This window comes from Podarcis filfolensis (genome assembly GCF_964270895.1).
Source record: "Podarcis filfolensis genome assembly, chromosome: 17".
In the NCBI taxonomy this organism is placed as follows: Eukaryota; Metazoa; Chordata; class Lepidosauria; order Squamata; family Lacertidae; genus Podarcis; species Podarcis filfolensis.
In genome coordinates, this window is record NC_139621.1 from 5612043 (window position 1) to 5629585 (window position 17543).

The window sequence follows — 17543 nt, forward strand, 5'->3', positions numbered from 1 at the left end:
CTTAGGTCTTTATGGAGGCCCAGATTCCTTCTTCTCCTGGGTCTCCTCCCTCTCCGGTTGGAAGTGCTTAATGGGAAAATTATGAAATCAGTTCATGGGGTAGGAAGGACAGGTAGCCCCATGGGGCCTCATCTTTATGATAGGAGGGTGGCCTCCAACATTTCTCCGATGAAAATAGGGACGTCCATCACCAGTGCTTTGCTTCTAGAAGAAAAGGTGCCAGCGCTGTGTACCCATGCGAAATCTCAGGAAAAACCCCCACTGATAATAATTTTATCACTTAGACTCACTCTGACCCCTTATATGGGATTTGGTATATAAATTTTTCCTTGGCTTTTTTGCTGGCACATGTAGGACCAGCATAGATAGCTGGCTCGGGTGAATACCTGATGTTTCCTCCCTTGATGGTCTTGATTTATGGGCTACTACTAAAATGAGGCTGTGTTTTAAGCTGTATTTTAATTAACTGTTTGTTGTTGTTGTTTTTCTATTACATTTTATTGTAATTCATATTTGGTGTCAGCCACCCTGAGCCTGGCCCTGGCCGGAGAGGGCGGGGTATAAATAAAATTATTTATTTATACATACATACATACATACATACATACATACATACATACCCCTGGGCTTTCCCAGCCACTCTGGGCAGCTTCCAGCATATATAAAAATATGGCAAAACATTAAACATTAAAAAAACTTCCTTCAGATGTCTTCTAAAAGTTGTATAGTTACTTAGCTCCTTGGTTCGGGGGTTGGATAACGTCATACCCTCCAACATTTCTCCGATGAAAATAGGGATGTCCTAAGGAAAAGTGGGACATTCCGGGATCAAATCAGAAACTGGGATGGCTTCTGTAAATCAAACATTCCCTGGAGAACAGGGACACTCAGAGGGTCTGGTGTGATGGGGGCCTAATTTTCCACCAGGCCCACATAGCCAGCCTTTTCCGTCAAGTCTGAAGTTAGAGTGAAACCCTCTCTCTCCCACCTTCATTCTGGCTCAGCAATTCTCTTTCCGTGGGAGGGCGTTACTAACAGGCAAATACCAATACAGGCATAATAAAATGTATTCTCGAAGGGGAGATCAGATAGAAAGGAGAGGCTGGTGGTATTTTTCAAAAAATAAAAATGAACCTACCCTCATGAGCCGCCACAACTGAGTCTCAGGGGCTGTGTACACACCATGCATTTAAAAGACATTTTTCTCCCCAAAGAATACCGGGAACAGTAGTTTGTTATGGGTGCTGAGCATTGCAGCACTGCAAGGCATAAACTACAGTTCTCAGAATTATTTGAGGGGAGAAGTATATATGCAGCCGATCTAAGCGTCAAGAGATCTGCTGGCAACCCTAGGCAACCCTCGTTTCATTTCCACAGTCCTCCCCCCAACCTCCTGCCCCCAAAACACATTTCTTGTCATGAAGCCTTGACCTCTAGACTCTTTTGGAAGTTATTTCGCCTGCTCCTGGCTGAATGTGAGAGCCAGTGAACCTTGTGCTGGCACCCAAAAACGCTTCGTCATCAATTAAAGTGCAATTATTGGATCAATATCCATGTGCAGGTATGTTTTATTTTAGTAAAACTGAACTGCAAGTATTATTTGCAGTGTTCCCTGATATGCCCTCTGTGGGACGGAGGTTGGATCCAATAACCATGACGTTATTTTCTTTATGGTTTCTTTGTTTTGTACGTTTATTGCCCTTCAGCAAAGTGTTCCCAGGGTGGTTTCTAGCAAAACAAAATAGCAATAAAATCGATACCAACTTGAACACAAATAATCACCACCAAGACCCAGAAATTAAAAGCAGCTGATCGAAACAGTTTAAAACACACACCTTAAAGGCCTCGGAGAACAAAAATATATTTGCTTGGCACTGAAAATATAGGAGGGTTGGCATCCTGGTTGGGGAGGGAATTATAGAAATGGGGCGTCATTTCTGAGAAGGCCCTCTGCCCTGTCATTACCCAGCTCAGCTTAGCTCAGGCACCCAGTATTTTTTTTCCTGGGGGGATGCAGGGGTACGCATACCCCTAAACATTTTGTGAATCTTTGTAGTTTTGTCCATTTACAGTATTCATTTTTTCCCTACTTGAACTATAAAATGGTGATTTACTTGAGTCAAAATGAGAGTAAAGGTAAAGGGACCCCTGACCATTAGGTCCAGTCGTGGCCGACTCTGGGGTTGCGGAGCTCATCTCGCTTTATTGGCTGAGGGAGCCGGCGTACAGCTTCCAGGTCATGTGGCCAGCAGGACTAAGCCGCTTCGGGCGAACCAGAGCAGCGCACGGAAACGCCGTTTACCTTCCCGCTGGAGCAGTACCTATTTATGTACTTGCACCTTGACATGCTTTCGAACTGCTAGGTTGGCAGGAGTAGGGACCGAGCAACAGGAGCTCACCCCGTCGTGGGGATTCGAACCGCCAACCTTCTGATCGGCATGTCCTAGGCTCTGTGGTTTAACCCACAGCGCCACCCGTGTCCCTCAAAATGAGAGTACCCCTAAACATTTTTTTTTAAAGCACTGGGGGCACCTAAAGGAGAGCCTGCACTAATGGCTGTTGCATTCCACTACAAATACAGTTGCTCAGACCAGGCTTCTCTTATTAACAAACAGACATAATCATCCAAAACATAGGCAGCAAAATATAATGTTTGTTTCAGCAGAACATGTATTCATGTTCAAAGTACCAGATTCTGGAGCCAAAGAACGAAGATGTTCTTGCAAGAAGCATCCAGTTGTGTTGGGCTGGTTGTTGCTGGGGTCAGAATACTGGGGAAAGTGGCAAGTCAGTTTTTACTGTTCTTTCAGAATAGCAATACCTTTTGAACAGCTAGTTGTTTTAAAATATTGCAAGCGAACAGTTTGCTTCTCTTTGGCCCATAAATACAAGGCCGGATAATGAACATTGGTTAACTGGGAGATGACGATACATTTAGTGATGTGTCTACACCACACTGGGCATTTTGTGTGCGTGGAAAAGTCACCTTAATTATAATGTGTATGCATCTTAAATCAGCTTATCATGGTGATTAATAATAACAGCAATACTAACAATGATAAGTGGGCGCGTAGATTGTAACTGTTACTGGTGGCAGACCAGAATGTCTGATGGTCAGAGCACTTTATTTAAAGCGTATAATGAAGTATAATGACACAACAATTGGTTCAGAGGGGTTAACTACATCCATAGCACATAGTCGGTGGAGCTAATTCCTGTTTTGTTGTGGACACATGTCTTTAGCCATGGATGACACACAAAGTCTTAATTACCTACATTCCCCGCTTACAAGGAGGTATAACCTTGCAGACCTTCTAATTAATTATCCACACACTTTCCCAGAGTCCATTTGCATTTAGACAAAAGACCTCCTGATTACATTTGTTGACATGGGGTAGAATAGCAAAAGGGATATATGAAGGATACCAGCTTCCAATGGTCGGTTGCTACTGGGATTAGCTCAGAATGGGGAGCAGATTTCATCCTTGCCATCAGCCATTGGAAAGAATTTCTCCCAGGAGAAAAATCCTCTGAGTGGTACCATGTGTAGAGATGGATGTGATTCCTGCAGTCCAGAGGCACAAGAACATTTGAGTCAGGCAGGTAGTAATCTGGTTGTCACTGTCTGAGGCCAAGGCAGACCAGAGAGCAGGTTGCAAGCTATGCAATTGTAGTTTCATGTTTCCTCAGATTTTCCACACTGAGGAACAAGGGGTGGTTAACTGTGGACCTCCAAGTGTTAACCACAGGTTAGCCATCCCACCCTTAAAAGGTAAAGGGACCCCTGACCATTAGGTCCAGTCGTGGCCGACTCTGGGGTTGTGGCGCTCATCTCACTTTATTGGCTGAGGGACGTACAGCTTCCGGGTCCTGTGGCCAGCATGACTAAGCCGCTTCTGGCGAACCAGAGCAGCTCACGGAAACGCCGTTTACCTTCCCGCCAGAGCGGTACCTATTTATCTACTTGCACTTGGACGTGCTTTCAAACTGCTAGGTTGGCAGGAGTTGGGACCGAGCAACGGGAGCTCACCCCGTCGCGGGGATTCGAACCGCCGACCTTCTGATCGGCAAGTCCTAGGCTCTGTGGTTTAACCCACAGCACCACCCGCATCCCTGTATCTTTAAAATCACTGTGGCCCCTTGTGTTACCACAACTGCTGAATAGATAAAACTTTATTCGCATTAGCCAATGGTCATAGCAACCATAAAACATTACAGTTGTGCGAGGCCTTTATTAGGCTGTACCAGGCGTTTCTTTCGGCTCTCTGTCTTTTCCATTTAATTAGTTATTTGTACTTCCGTCTAAGAGAAACGTATGCAGTAAATAAGAGAGGCAACCTGGAGGTCCTATATTTATGGTAAGCTCTCTGCAAGTGTCCCTTTGCCTGTTTGCACTCAGAGTCAAACCAGGTGGCAAATTCCGTTAACCTTTTTGGGGCAGCATTTTGGATCACGGTTGTTAAGTGTAGTTGCTGAATCAGGACCTTTTGCTGAGCACTGCTGGTACCCAAGTCTCGTGGCTGCCAGCAGGCAGCTGCTGCTTCTTCTTCTGCCCCAATATTACAGTGAATATGTTTGTGGACGGGCAGCCTTGAAGCCTGCCTTTAAGATGCATTTAGCGAGTGTGTGTGGCAGCTGCTTTTGGGATGGAGGCCATTGTTCATACAGTAATTCCTCGCCTAATGAGGCAGCTGCTTACAGATGAAGTATATTGATTTGTATCTCCCCCCCCCCCTGAACTCACTACCCACCTCTCCATTTTATTTTCACAACATACTTGTTAGGCGAGTCAGGCTGAGAGACGGTAACTATTCTGATGTTACCTGGCTCGCTTCTGGGCGGCCTGTTTATTGAGCGTTTATCCTGATTCGTTTGCAGGGAGGTTAGACGCTGCTGCATCAAAGCATGTATTGCCGAACACTTTTCGGTGCCTTTTCCCAATTACTTTCCTTATTGCGAAAAGTCGGATCTTTGGGGGGTGGTTCATTGTGAAAGACTTTCCAGTCGGAGAGAATGGCCGAGTCTGAATTTGCTGGCATGTGATAGAGGCCGGGCTGCGGCAGATTGGGTGGACGAGACCGACAGCGGGTCCAACAGTCGAGAAGGCAGTTACTGAATGTGCTGTAGGGAAATGAGGGGCAGATGGGGCTCGTCAACCTGGGAAGGTAGCCTATCTAGGAGAAGGAAAGCCTTCACTGCCTTGCAGCTGTTCTCATTCGTGAGAAAAGCTTTGTGTGATGGCCTGGGACTCGGGCTCGGACTCGGAACCAGAGGAGTCTCAGTCTGCACCGGATCCTTTACCTCAGGCATCATCTGAACCAAGTCTGGGGCCTGATCCTGAAGAGCCCCAGTCTGCACAGGCTCCCCTACAACAAGCACCAGCTGGGCTGAGTCAGGGGCCTGAGCCTGCCCTGGCTCCAGATGTGGGGATTACCTTGTTGCCTTCAGCTGGGCCATCACTTACAGCTGCTCCACTACTGGCTGGGTCAGGAGAGGCTGAGGCGGCCTCTGGGTCTAGTAACCCACTGACGTCTCCCAACCTGCAGAGACTGAGGTCTGAGAGAAGGAGAGACCTGAGTACTCGCAGGAGGAGTGCTCACCTTCGGGCGAGACAGGGAGGTGAGTCACCGGGGGATCAGGACCGGCCGCTACCCCGACAAAGATAAAAGGCTGTCGGACCCCGCCCCAGGTTGCAGGAGCAACATTGCTGTATGCTAGATCCTGCACCTGTGCTTGCCTGGTTTCCTGCCTTGTGTCCTGCCTTGGCCCTGTCGGACTGACTCCTAGCAGAACCTTCAGATTCTGGACTGGATCTGGACCGCGTTTCATGGGTTACCCCTGGCCCCAGCACACTTTGGGAGTGTGTGCTGGGGACAGTCAGTACCTCCTGCTTTGTGTGACATCTTCGGGAGAAAAAAAGGCTAAGGAGTAAAGTCTACACAAATCTGGAGTGGAGTCCCTAAGGCGGTTGGATGGTGCCTTGTGCGCCTCCTTCCGGCAATCAAGCTGGTGCCAAATGTCTTGCTCTGCTTTCCTTTGGACCACATCAGAGAGGCCAAGAGGAGGGTCTTGTCTGGGCATTCCAGGACCTCCATACACACTGCCCAGGCTTGCACCCCAGAGAGGTCGCTTGGGTGCTGCAAACACAGCACAAACAATATGGAATGGAATCAGCACCAGCCTGGAAGGATTCCCAGATCAAGAATTGATTTGAATCTTTAACCTGGGACTTCTCAGAAGCCCCAACACTGTAGTCCAGCAATGATCGAAAATAATAATAATAATAATAATAATAATAATAATAATAATAATAATAATAATATATTTATACCCCGCCCATCTGGCTGGGTTTCCCCAGCCACTCTGGGCGGCTTCCAACAAAAGATTAAAAATACAGTGGACACTTGGGTTGCGATTCGGCGCGTCTGCACATGCACGATTTAGCGCATCTGTGCATGCGCGACCGCCGAAACCCGGAAGTAACCCGTTCCGGTACTTCTGGGTTTTGGCGGTCCGCAACCCGAAAAAACGCAACCTGAAGCATCTGTAACCCGAGGTATGACTGTACATTAAAACATCAGTCATTAAAAGCTTCCCTAAGCAGGGCTGCCTTCAGATGTCTTCTAAACGTCAGGTAGTTGTTTATCTTTTTGACATCTGGTGGGAGGGCGTTCCACAGGGAGGGTGCCACTACCGAGAAGGCCCTCTGCCTGGTTCCCTGTAACTTCGCTTCTCGCAGTGAGGGAACCGCCAGAAGGCCCTCCCCTTGCTGCTGGACTCCGGCTGTCATCATCCCTGATCGTGCTGGTGGGGGGTTGGGGTCCAGCTACAGCTGGGGGGGGGACCTCCATTCCCGATGGCACCGGCAGACATAGAAGACTGCGTTTTCCAGAGAAGATGGAGAGCGATGGCGGGTTCTGGAATCTGCTTATCCTTGATTCAGCCTCCTCTGAGGGTAGGAGCTGGCGATTTATGACGGCAATCCCTCACCGGCTGCCGCGGTGCCTCTCGAGTTGGAGAGTTAGGGAAGGGTTGCAGATGCTGTTGGTTCCCATTATTGACCAAAGGAGGGGGGGCGGCGTGGGAGGATCCGGGAGAGCTTTGTTCACTTGCCTGCAGCCAGCAAAGCAAGTTTCCTGTAGCAGGAAACCCCAAGCGCTGCAAGTGCACTGGGAAGAGAATTAGCCAGGAAAGGTTTATTTCACATGATTCCTTTTCCGGCTTGGGGAAAGAAAGAAAGAAAAGAACCTAAATAACCTCAGAGCTGAACTGATTTCATTTGTTTCTTTTCCACCCGTCACGCAAAGTAAGAAAGAGAAGGGTGGGAGTGATCCCAGCCATTGTGATTCCATGTTAAAAGGAAAATACAAAACAGGCAAGGTGGCCTTTTTTTATTATTTATCTCTGGATAAAGGAATTAGCGTTATGTCGGAAGCAGAGAGGGTGGGCAGCTGTATATTATAAATATTAAGATTTGCCTTTTAATATAGTCCCATCAATGTACACAGTGAATCACAGAGTTTCCATGCATACGAAAAAGTCTGGTTCCAGAAACCTTGCAGTTTGACAGCGGAAGAGGTGATCATGGCAGGGTTGGCATATTTCAAAAAGTAAAATTCATTTTTTTAAGGAAACCACCAAAATTATTGAGCTTTTTGGGGGAGACCACCCCCAAAAATAGTGATTTTGAGCTTTTGTAGCCATTTTTACACCTGAAAACCAGGACATAAGGGAAAGAAAGAAAGAAAGAAAGAAAGAAAGAAAGAAAGAAAGAAAGAAGTGAACGGGGAGAAAGTGGGGGGAAGAGAGTCAACAATAACAAGCCACAAATTCGACAAAATGACCATTATATACTGCATATTGAGGCTTAGCTATTTCTGTTATCAGTAGAGACTTGTCTGTGTGGGAAAGCTAAATAGGTGCTGGACTTGCTGTTCTGTCTTCTGCTGGGAATATTTCTGATAGGCTGGAGATGAGTACAAGGAAGAGTTTAGCAGGGCAGGCTACGTTATAGATCAAGGCCCAAAAGACCAGATCAATAGGCACTTTTCTGCTGCAAGAAATAAGGCAATCACTAGGGGGCATTGCTGTGTCATAAGGACGTTTCCTCTTTCAACATCTCCCCCCGCCCCCCCCAAACAACACTCATTTGCGGAGGGTCTGTTTTTGGTGGTGAGAGAAAGCACTGCAGGTATGGCGGAAAACAGCCCAGGCTTCCGCTGAATAATTGCTGGTTTTGTATTTCCAAACAAGATTCTTCGCTTGGTTCTCTGCCTCAAAATACCTCCGCTTCACCCAGTTACAGTGGTACCTCGGGTTACATACGCTTCAGGTTACATATGCTTCAGGTTACAGACTCCGCTAACCCAGAAATAGTCCTTCAGGTTAAAAACTTTGCTTCAGGGTGAGAACAGAAATCGTGCTCCGGCGGCGCGGCGGCAGCAGGAGGCCCCATTAGCTAAAGTGGTGCTTCAGGTTAAGAACAGTTTCAGGTTAAGAACGGACCTCCGGAACGAATTAAGTACTTAACCCAAGGTACCCCTGTATGGATCTGGGTTAGCGCAAGGCGCAGCACCGACGCAAGCGATCAGCAAGAACTTCTTAAATCCAAACCTGTGCCTGAAATCTTGGATTGCTGCTGGCAGTCAGTGTGGACAATTCTGAGCTAGATGGACCTAACAGCCTGACTCAGGCTGGGCACATACATTACCGCTTCCTCTGGCTCCAGCACGCACTCTCGCTGCTGGTGTTTGAAGCCAAGTGCGCATGGTGTTGGCCGTGAGGGTGCACATTTCAAGCAGCCACTGCCCATGCGCAGAGGACAGCTTCAGTGAATTTGGCGCAGGGAAACGCATTGGGCATTGGGCGAAGGCCTCTCCGCCGCCTCTTTGATATGAACAGCAGCGTAAAAAAGCTACTTTAAATGTGGGAGGGAGGAGGAAAATGCCCCTTCTGCCATGAATGTGCACATAGCCTCAGTAGAAACCCATTTCCTATGTCCGTATAATGATTGACCCACCCACGGCGAGTGGGTCTGCTTCCTCCCTTTCCCCGATGGGGCTCAGACTCCCAGGAGGTTAGATCGGCCTCAACCAGGGCCAGGGCCTTTTCAGCTCTGGCCCCGGCCTGGTAGAACGCCTTACCGCAGGAGATCAGGGCCGTGTGGGATTTGACCTCTTTCCGCAGGGCCTGCAAGACGGAGCTGTTGCGCCTGTCCTTTGAGCTAGACTCAGTCTAACACCCCCCCTCTCATTTTTTTTAATGGAACCCCTTATATGGGATTTTGTATATAAATTATCCCTCGGCTCTTTCGCTGGCCCATGTAGGACCAGCATGGATAGTTGGCCCCGGGGAATATTTGACGTTGTCTCCCCTTATGGCTTTGATCTATGGGCTACCAGTAAAATGAGGCTGCATTTTAAGCTGCATTTTAAACTGTGTTCAAACTTATATTTTAACCAACTGTTTGGTTTTTTGTTTTGTTTTGTTTTTAATATTTTTACTGTATTTAAATTCGGTGTTAATCACCCTGACCCTGGTCTTGGCTGGGGAGGGCAGGATATAAATAAAAATTTAGTTATTTATTTATCTCCTGTTCTTCAACCCTGTGCTCTATGTATAAACGAGGCACAGTAGGAGGCAGCTGTTGGGGTGTGTCTGTCCTTGTTTTATGTCCTGTCTGCTTGTCAATAGAGTCTTCTTCTTCCTTAGTGGGTCTTGAACCCTCCTGCCCAGGGAGCTATGTGGGCAGGGTGTTGCGTGGGTTTCTCCTTGTTTCCCATACGTGTGCTGGGCTCCAGAGTGGTGACTGTCAGGAGCAGAGCAGGATTCGAACCCTTGCCTGCAGAACTTTGAGTAGTGGGTTCTTTGCTGGCTGCGGGTGATGTTTTGGGAACAGTGTGTGTTTTAAGGCCATGTCCCCTTTGTGAATTCACTTGCTCTGTCATTCCACATGCAAGTGGCATATGAGCTTCAGCACCACCCCTCACTACAGTGGTACCTTGGTTCTCAAACGTCTTGGTACTCAAACAACTTGGAACCCAAACACTGCAAACCAGGAAGTAAGTGTTCCAATTTGCGAACTTTTTTCAGAAGCTGAACGTGCTCCATTTTGAGTACCACACTTCCGTTTTGAGTGCCATGCTTCCATTTTGAGTGTTATGCTGAGGTCTGTCTGTTTTTGCTATTTATTTTGCGTTTTTGTTTTTGCGGCTCTTTTTTCTTCTTTTTGTGACTGTGTGTAACCCATTCAGCTACTCATTTATTGATTGTGTGACTGCAGTACAGTGGAGCCTCAGGTTACGTTGCCTCTGGCTTACATCACCCTCGGCTTGCGACTGGCACAAAACCAGAAGTACTGGAACAGGTTACTACCATTCACGCACGTGCAGAAGCGCTAAATCGCACCGCGCACGTGCACAGATGCGACACTTTGGGTTGCGTCGTTTTCTGGGTGTGACGGGGCCTCCGGAACAGATCCCCGCTGTAACCTGAGGTTCCACTGTACATTGTTTACTGCTTTCATTTTATGGATCAATGGTCTCATTAGATAGTAAAATTCATGTTAAATGGCTGTTTTAGGGGTTGTTTTTGAAAGTCTGGAATGGATTAATCCATTTTGCATTACTTTCTATGGGAAAGCGTGCCTTGGTTTTGGAATGCTTTGGTTTTGGAACAGGCTTTTAGAATGGATTAAGTTTGAGAACCAAGGTACCACTGTAATCACTGTTCAGCGGTGATTCTGGAGACACTGCGATCTTTACTCTGTCTTGGGATTTCCCGTGTTGTGCGCACTTTCCTCTCCCCTCCAGAGCGCATATCTTCAGAGCAAAGCAGTGGCATATCTCTCTCTCTCACCCCTGACACAAATGTTCTGTTTAGCATCCAGCCTGAAGAAGTGTTCAGTGTAAGTCAAAAGCTTGCTTGCTCTATCAAAAACTTTCGTTGTTCCTAAGAAAGGCGTTGTTTGCAGCCCGTGCTAAAGAAGAGGATATCAAAGATCTGAGTTCCAGAATCAGACATTAGCAGACCTGCCTGTCCTGTGCTGTTCTTGGCTGTAAAAATATTGGCATCAGACTGGAAGCAATGTTCTGTTCTTTGGGATTGGGGAGTGACCTGTGGGAGTACATGGTTTCTGATTCTCTGTTCCCCTGCATTCTTTCACAATAGTAATGCGCCGGCATGTGAAATGTGCAGTGCAGCAGGAACCACAGAGATTTTCTATGTTCTCCCTGGTGTCCCATATGCAGAAGAACCTAAGGATGCTTTTTTAAAAAATTTAATTAATTAATATTTTATTATTACACTTTTTAAAAGCCAAAATCATTATACAAGCTTGCTTGTCAAATTGAAGTTGCTTAAGATCCTAGCCTGTACTTGCTCAAGATCCTAGCCTGTACTTTATAATATTCAATACTTCGGAAAGGTGTTAGATTTTTACAACTCCGAAAGATTCATTATTTTGAAAGGAAATAAAAACTATATAGGGACATGGGTGGCGCTGTGCGTTAAACCAGAGCCTAGGACTTGCTGATCAGAAGCCAGTGGTTCTAATCCCCGCGACGGGGTGAGCTCCCATTGCTCGGTCCCTGCTCCTGCCAACCTAGCAGTTCCAAAGCACATCAAAGTGCAAGTAGATAAATAGGCACCACTCTGGCGGGAAGGTAAATGGTGTTTCCGTGCGCTGCTGTGGTTCGCCAGAAGCGGCTTAGTCATGCTGGCCACTGTTGTGACATGGGGTTTGTGATTTCAGCTCTCTTGACATAATATGCTGGAGACAGTTCTGTAGTAACACTTCTTTATTAAAGCAAACAAGACTGAGAACTGAGGAGGGGAGAGCTACATTTATAGGGACAGGGAACTAGCTAGAAAGGATACATTTTGGAGGGAAGAATATCAGGCAATCACAGTCCTGCCTTTTGGAGGAAACCAATAAGACAGAGGATCCAAATACAGCAGCTTAAATGAACCAATAGTAGCTGTACCCTCTGGACCCAAAAGGCAGTTACTTTACCCTAATGCACATACAGACAATAATAATACAGATGTAAAATCCTTTGACTCAATACACAACAGCCACATGACTCAGAAGCTGTATGCCGGCTCCCTCAGCCAGTAAAGCGAGATGAGCGCTGCAACCCCAGAGTCAGCCACGACTGGACCTAATGGTCAGGGGTCCCTTTACCTTAAAAGCTATATATCCATGCACGTTCCAAGAAATGGATTTCATAAAACCCCCAAATAATTTACCTACTTACTTTCTGCTCAATTCTGTGTACTTTTCAGACCAGCCAGCCCCATTTTTTTCCTCTGAGCATGTTACCCAGCCACACACAAAGGTTTTCATTTCCCAGTTCTTCAGCCATGGAGAGTAGGGGGTTTGTTGCAGGTCCTGGAGAGATCAAGGTAGCTACTGGGGACGATTCATTTTTTGAACCAAGAGCAACAGACTGAAGCTGGCAGGTAATTAAGGGTCTGCGGTCTACATTTCAGTTGACATTGCAAGGTAGGATAGCTCAGTAGCAGCAGCGTGTTGCAAAATATTGCAGAGAGTTTGGCAGGGCATCCTGTGGGCCATTTTTTTGGGGGGGGGGAGGGCGCAGGTTGCTAATGGATCAGAACTGAGAAAGGGATCATGATGTTGAATTGAAATTAGATGATAGATTGAACTCCCTCCTGCGGGGTAGCTGCCTTAAAAAGTGTGGCGTGTTTTCTCTCTTACAGGTGTATGTACTGTATGCAGCCCTACCTGGCACTTGAGCTTGGGAATTTCTGCATGCAAGGCAGATGTTCTGCCTCCGAGATGCAGCTTTCTCCCAAGCTGTTGCTTCCAAGCTAAAAACAGCACCATTCATAACATGCTTTAACGCATTCACAGCCATATCTGGTAGCTGAGCCAAAGGATAGGCTTGCCCTGAAATTTATCTGATTAACTGATCAATACGTCTTCTTAAAATTGCATCGCAGCCCTGGTAAGAATTACCGAGCGCAAGAAGTTCTTTGAATCCTTCAGCTGTGTTATATAAATGGTTAGCGATAATATTTTTTTAATTAAAAAAATAACTGTATGCCCATGGTGTTGTTAATTCGAGTCAGATTGAAAGCTTGCTTTTTCCCTAGGAAGGTGGCAAGATGGAAACGGGCAGAGAGATGGTTCTTTCTTCTCGGCAGCCCTGTGGTTTTGGTTAGACCGAGATGTAGTGATAGCCGAAACTCTCACCCTCCCTCCCTCTCTCGGCAACACACTTTACTGTGCAACAATCTGTTGTTGTAAGAATGTGGTAGGAACAGCATATGGCCCTTGTTATACCAGTTCTTTTGAAAATAAATGGCAGGTCTTTGTGAAAGGGGTCAGACAACCACTAGATGGAGCGAGAAGCTCAGGGCGGTCACTCTGGGGACATGTGGGGCTCTTTGGCTCACACTCTCTGCTTCTACCTGCAGGGCAGGGAGCCAGGAATGTGCGGAATCTGATCTCATCCCAGGCTAAGACAAACACAGGGCAGCAGTACAGAGCTGGGCTGTACCACCCCCGGGACAGAGGGGTGGGAGGGGGCAGGGAGCCGGGACTGAGCTAGAGGAGGGGGTGCTCAGGAGTTTGAGGAATGAAAAGGTGTCTGGATTCACAGGAGAATGTTCCAGGTGGTGCAGATTATGTGCATATCTCACAAGCCTGTTCACACGCTTGACGTTTTATTATGTTTTTACAGGTGCTGGAAGCCGCCCAGAGTAGCTGGGGAAACACAGCCAGATGGGCGGGGTATAAATAATAAAATGATTCTTAATTATTGTTACGTTACCCACTAATTTATGGTCCATTGGTGCTTCGCCTAAGGTGAAAGGAGGGCTTTTATCTCAAGGCACCGAGTTCAAATCCCACCATTGCCATATATGGCTGGGAAAGTCCCTGTCTCAGAAGTCACAGGGGGGCGCGCTGTTGCCAGTGGTCTGACGCAGGTGGCGCAGTGGGTTAAACCACAGAGCCTAGGACTTGCCAATCAGAAGGTCGGCGGTTTGAATCCCTGCAACGGGGTGAGCTCCTGTTGCTCGGTCCCTGCTCCTGCCCACCTAGCAGTTCGAAAGCACGTCAAAGTGCAAGTAGATAAATAGGTACCACTCCGGCGGGAAGGTAAACGGCGTTTCCGTGTGCTGCTCTGGTTTGCCCGAAGCGGCTTAGTCATGCTGGCCACATGACCCAGAAGCTGTATGCCGGCTCCCTCGGCCAATAAAGCGAGATGAGCGCCGCAACCCCAGAGTCAGCCATGACTGGACCTAATGGTGAGGAGTCCCTTTACCTTTACCTTTTAGATTCCCACATTCCTTTGCTATACACTGATGCCACGTTTATGGTATCATTTTAAAATCTGTGTACATGGCCAGGTCCCTACATGCAGCAGAAAGAAGTGGTAGAGTCCCAAGCAGGCTAACCTACCTTACAGGGGTGTTGTGAGGATAAAAAGGAAGCCGGAGGGGGGAGGGGAGGGCAGGATTTATGAACTGCTTGGAAGGATGCGAAGTTGGTCAATAGGTATAATGGATTGCATCACCGTGAGGGCGGCATTTTAAGCATAATTCTCTGGGTATACAAATGAATCTACCCTGTAAGCAAGTAGCACAACAGGGAGAAAGCTAGGCTGCGACCTCTACCCTTATTTGATGCCATTATTTCTGCAGAATTTTAAAGTAATGCAAGGGCAGCATTCAAATGCAACCTTCTGGCCTCCACGAATGGTGCAGCCCGTTCCATTGCCACCTCCGTTCTTGCCCACGAGTAGACCAGGCCCGCAATGTCGAGAACCAAGTGGTAGAATTCTGGACTGGAGTTCTTCAGACTGCAGTGTGGGGTGTGGATGTGCCCCCCCCCCCCCGTTTTTCAGCACTTTCCCATGTTAAAAACAGCAAGACACAACTCCATACATACAGCAAACCTCAGTGTTTCCCTGTTTTGTTCGCAGCTTTAAAGCTTCTTGTTCACCTGGGAGAACAGTGAACAATGCATCCCCCCCACCTCTGGTCTGAAATGGTCCAGTCCAGAATTCTACCTGTTGGTTCATCCTGCAAAATATGTTAAAGGGCTCTCACATCCCCATGTTTCCTCCTTGAATCCAAATGGGTAGCACAACAGCAGTGCAGGAAGCTACAAACTACGCAAAGCTACAACAACCTCATTTGGAGGTTTAAGCTGATGAAATCAGGAACTTTTTCCCCTCCAGGAATTATTCCTCAGTGCAATTGTCGCAGGAGCATCTCTGAAAACAGACGTTAAATCAGTCCTCGGAATTGATCTGTGAACTCGGATTTTACACAGTGTGAGCTAAACAATGGCTAGGGTTGGGCAGTGGGGGTGCTGTGTGTGTGTGTGTGTGTGTGTGTGTGTGTGTGTGTGTGTGTGTGTTAAGGGTTTGGGGAAGAGTGTTTTTACTTGGCTTTTACATTCATTACTAAACCAGAAGCAAAGAAAAAGAAAAGCAAAAATATCAAGGAAATCGAAGATAACCCATCAAGCCCACAAAAAACAATGGCAGAAACTTTACAACCTACTTGCACCATCCTCTACACCAGGCTTAAATAAATCTGCCCCATGGGGCAGTAAAGAGAAAGGCAAATGTGTGTGTTATAACACTGTGTGTTACTTCACTGTACAGTGGTACCTCTGGTTATGCACTTAATTCGTTCCGGAGGTCCGTTCTTAACCTGAAACTGTTCTTAACCTGAAGCACCACTTTAGCTAATGGGGCCTCCCGCTGCCAGAGCACGATTTCTGTTTTCATCCTGAAGCAAAGTTCTTAACCCGAGGTACTATTTCTGGGTTAGTGGAGTCTGTAACCTGAAGCGTATGTAACCCGAGGTACCACTGTATATCCTCTGCCTTTTTGCCCATATGTGTTTTGTGCTTCCATCTTGTCGGAAAGGATGAACTGCCTTGGGTTGTGTTTACTATGCAGAGGTGGCAACTAGTTCCTTTCAGCTGTTGGACTACAACTCTCCTCAACTGCTGCCAGTATGGGCAGTGGTCAGGGATGATGGGAATTGTAGTCCATCAACATCTGGCGGACACCATGTCCACTACACCCCCTCCAACCAGATAATTGAGCATGGAGTATGTGTCCCGTCCCCGGTCCCCATTCCCTGTGGAGGTGGTGGCCCCTCTGCTGCCCCCTCCTGGCGGGGGAGAGGCACCTTAGTTGCGGTTGGCTAGTTGTCCTTCACCCCTTCATGGATCACTGCCTTGCCGTGGGGAAGGGGCTTGAATAACTCGGAGAAGCTATGAGCTATGCCATGCAAGGCCACCCAAGATGGACAGGTCATAGTGGAGAGTTTTGACCAAACCTGATCCACCTGGAGCAGGAACCGGCAAGCCACTCCAGTATCCCTGCCAAGAAAACTCCATGGACAAAGACAACAGGCATATAAAAGTTATGACACTGGAAGATGAGCCCCTCAGGTCGGAAGGCGTCCAACATGCTACTGAGGAAGAGCGGAGGACAAGTACAAGTAGATCCAGAGCTGATGAAGCGGCTGGGCCAAAGCCGAAAGGTCGCTCAGTTGTGGATATGCCTGGAAGCGAAAGGAAAGTCCAGTGCTGTAAAGAAAAATATTGCATAGGAACCTGGAATGTAAGAACCATGAACCTGGGTAAGTTGGATGTGGTCAAAAATGAGATGGCAAGAATAAATATTGACATCCTGGGCATCAGGGAACTAAAATGGACGGGAATGGGCGAATTCAGTTTGGATGACCATCATATCTACTATCCCGTAAAAGAAATGGAGTGGCCCTCATAGTCATCAGAAGACAGGAGTGCCTGGCGTGCTCTGGTCCATGGGGTCACAAAGAGTCGGACGCGACTAAATGACTAAACAACAACAGTTGTCCTTCAAGGGTGCTTCTGAGCACGTGAAGAGTGTCCTTTTTGCCCACTAGGTGATCGCCGGCCACCCACACACCCATGCCCATCTGGGGTGAAAGAAGAAGTGCTCCCCCTCCCAAAGGATCTGCCTACCCCCCTTTTCCCCTATCCCCTCCCCCACTCGCCTGCCAGCCTCTGCGCTTGGCCAGCCCGCGGCCAGGCGAGGGTTAACAGGTGTGGCCCCTCCCCCTCCCCGGCTGCCTTTGGCGGCGCCTTCTTCTTCTTCTCCGCAGGCAGTTCGGGTTCGGCCAGCGCTGCCGCCGTTGGCCCGTCCTGGGTCTCCTCCCCAACTCGCCCCCGACCAGCCAAGGAAGGAGCGAGGTGAGGGCGCGCGTCGGCAAGGCGGGGGCGCGCGTCGCGGGGGAATCGCCCAAAGTTCGGGCAAGTTTGCAAAAGTTTTTTGGGGGAGTGGGGGTGGGAAACGACGGGGTAGGAGGGCGATCCCAGCCGCTTCCGGGGGGGCAGGGATCCTAACCCCCCCAATACATCTCTGGGGATGGAAGCTCCTGGTTAAAGCCCCACGTTTCCTTTTTCTGCTTTGTTTCCTGATCTCTAAGCTGCCGGGCGGGGGTGGCGGCGCAGGGGGAACCTGAGTTGGGGGGGGGTCTCTCACGAGGCTGGCCTCCGGAGCCTG

At 48.0% G+C, this 17543-nt stretch overlaps 1 protein-coding gene across 9 annotated transcripts in view; it reads left to right on the plus strand.

Moving 5' to 3' along the window:
- The window catches only part of CCDC120 (coiled-coil domain containing 120), a 44923-nt gene that overhangs the window by 4238 nt on the left and 23142 nt on the right, over nucleotides 1–17543 (plus strand). For 4 of the 9 annotated variants that reach the window (XM_083593505.1, XM_083593512.1, XM_083593511.1 and 1 more), the window contains exon 1: nucleotides 17107–17230. The exons of 3 other annotated variants lie outside the window; for them this stretch is intronic. The gene's annotated coding sequence lies outside the window, so the exon portion shown is untranslated. Of the gene's footprint in view, nucleotides 1–17106; nucleotides 17291–17543 lie in introns of those variants that run through there. 2 more of the 9 variants (XM_083593514.1, XM_083593509.1) reach the window with 2 other exon arrangements.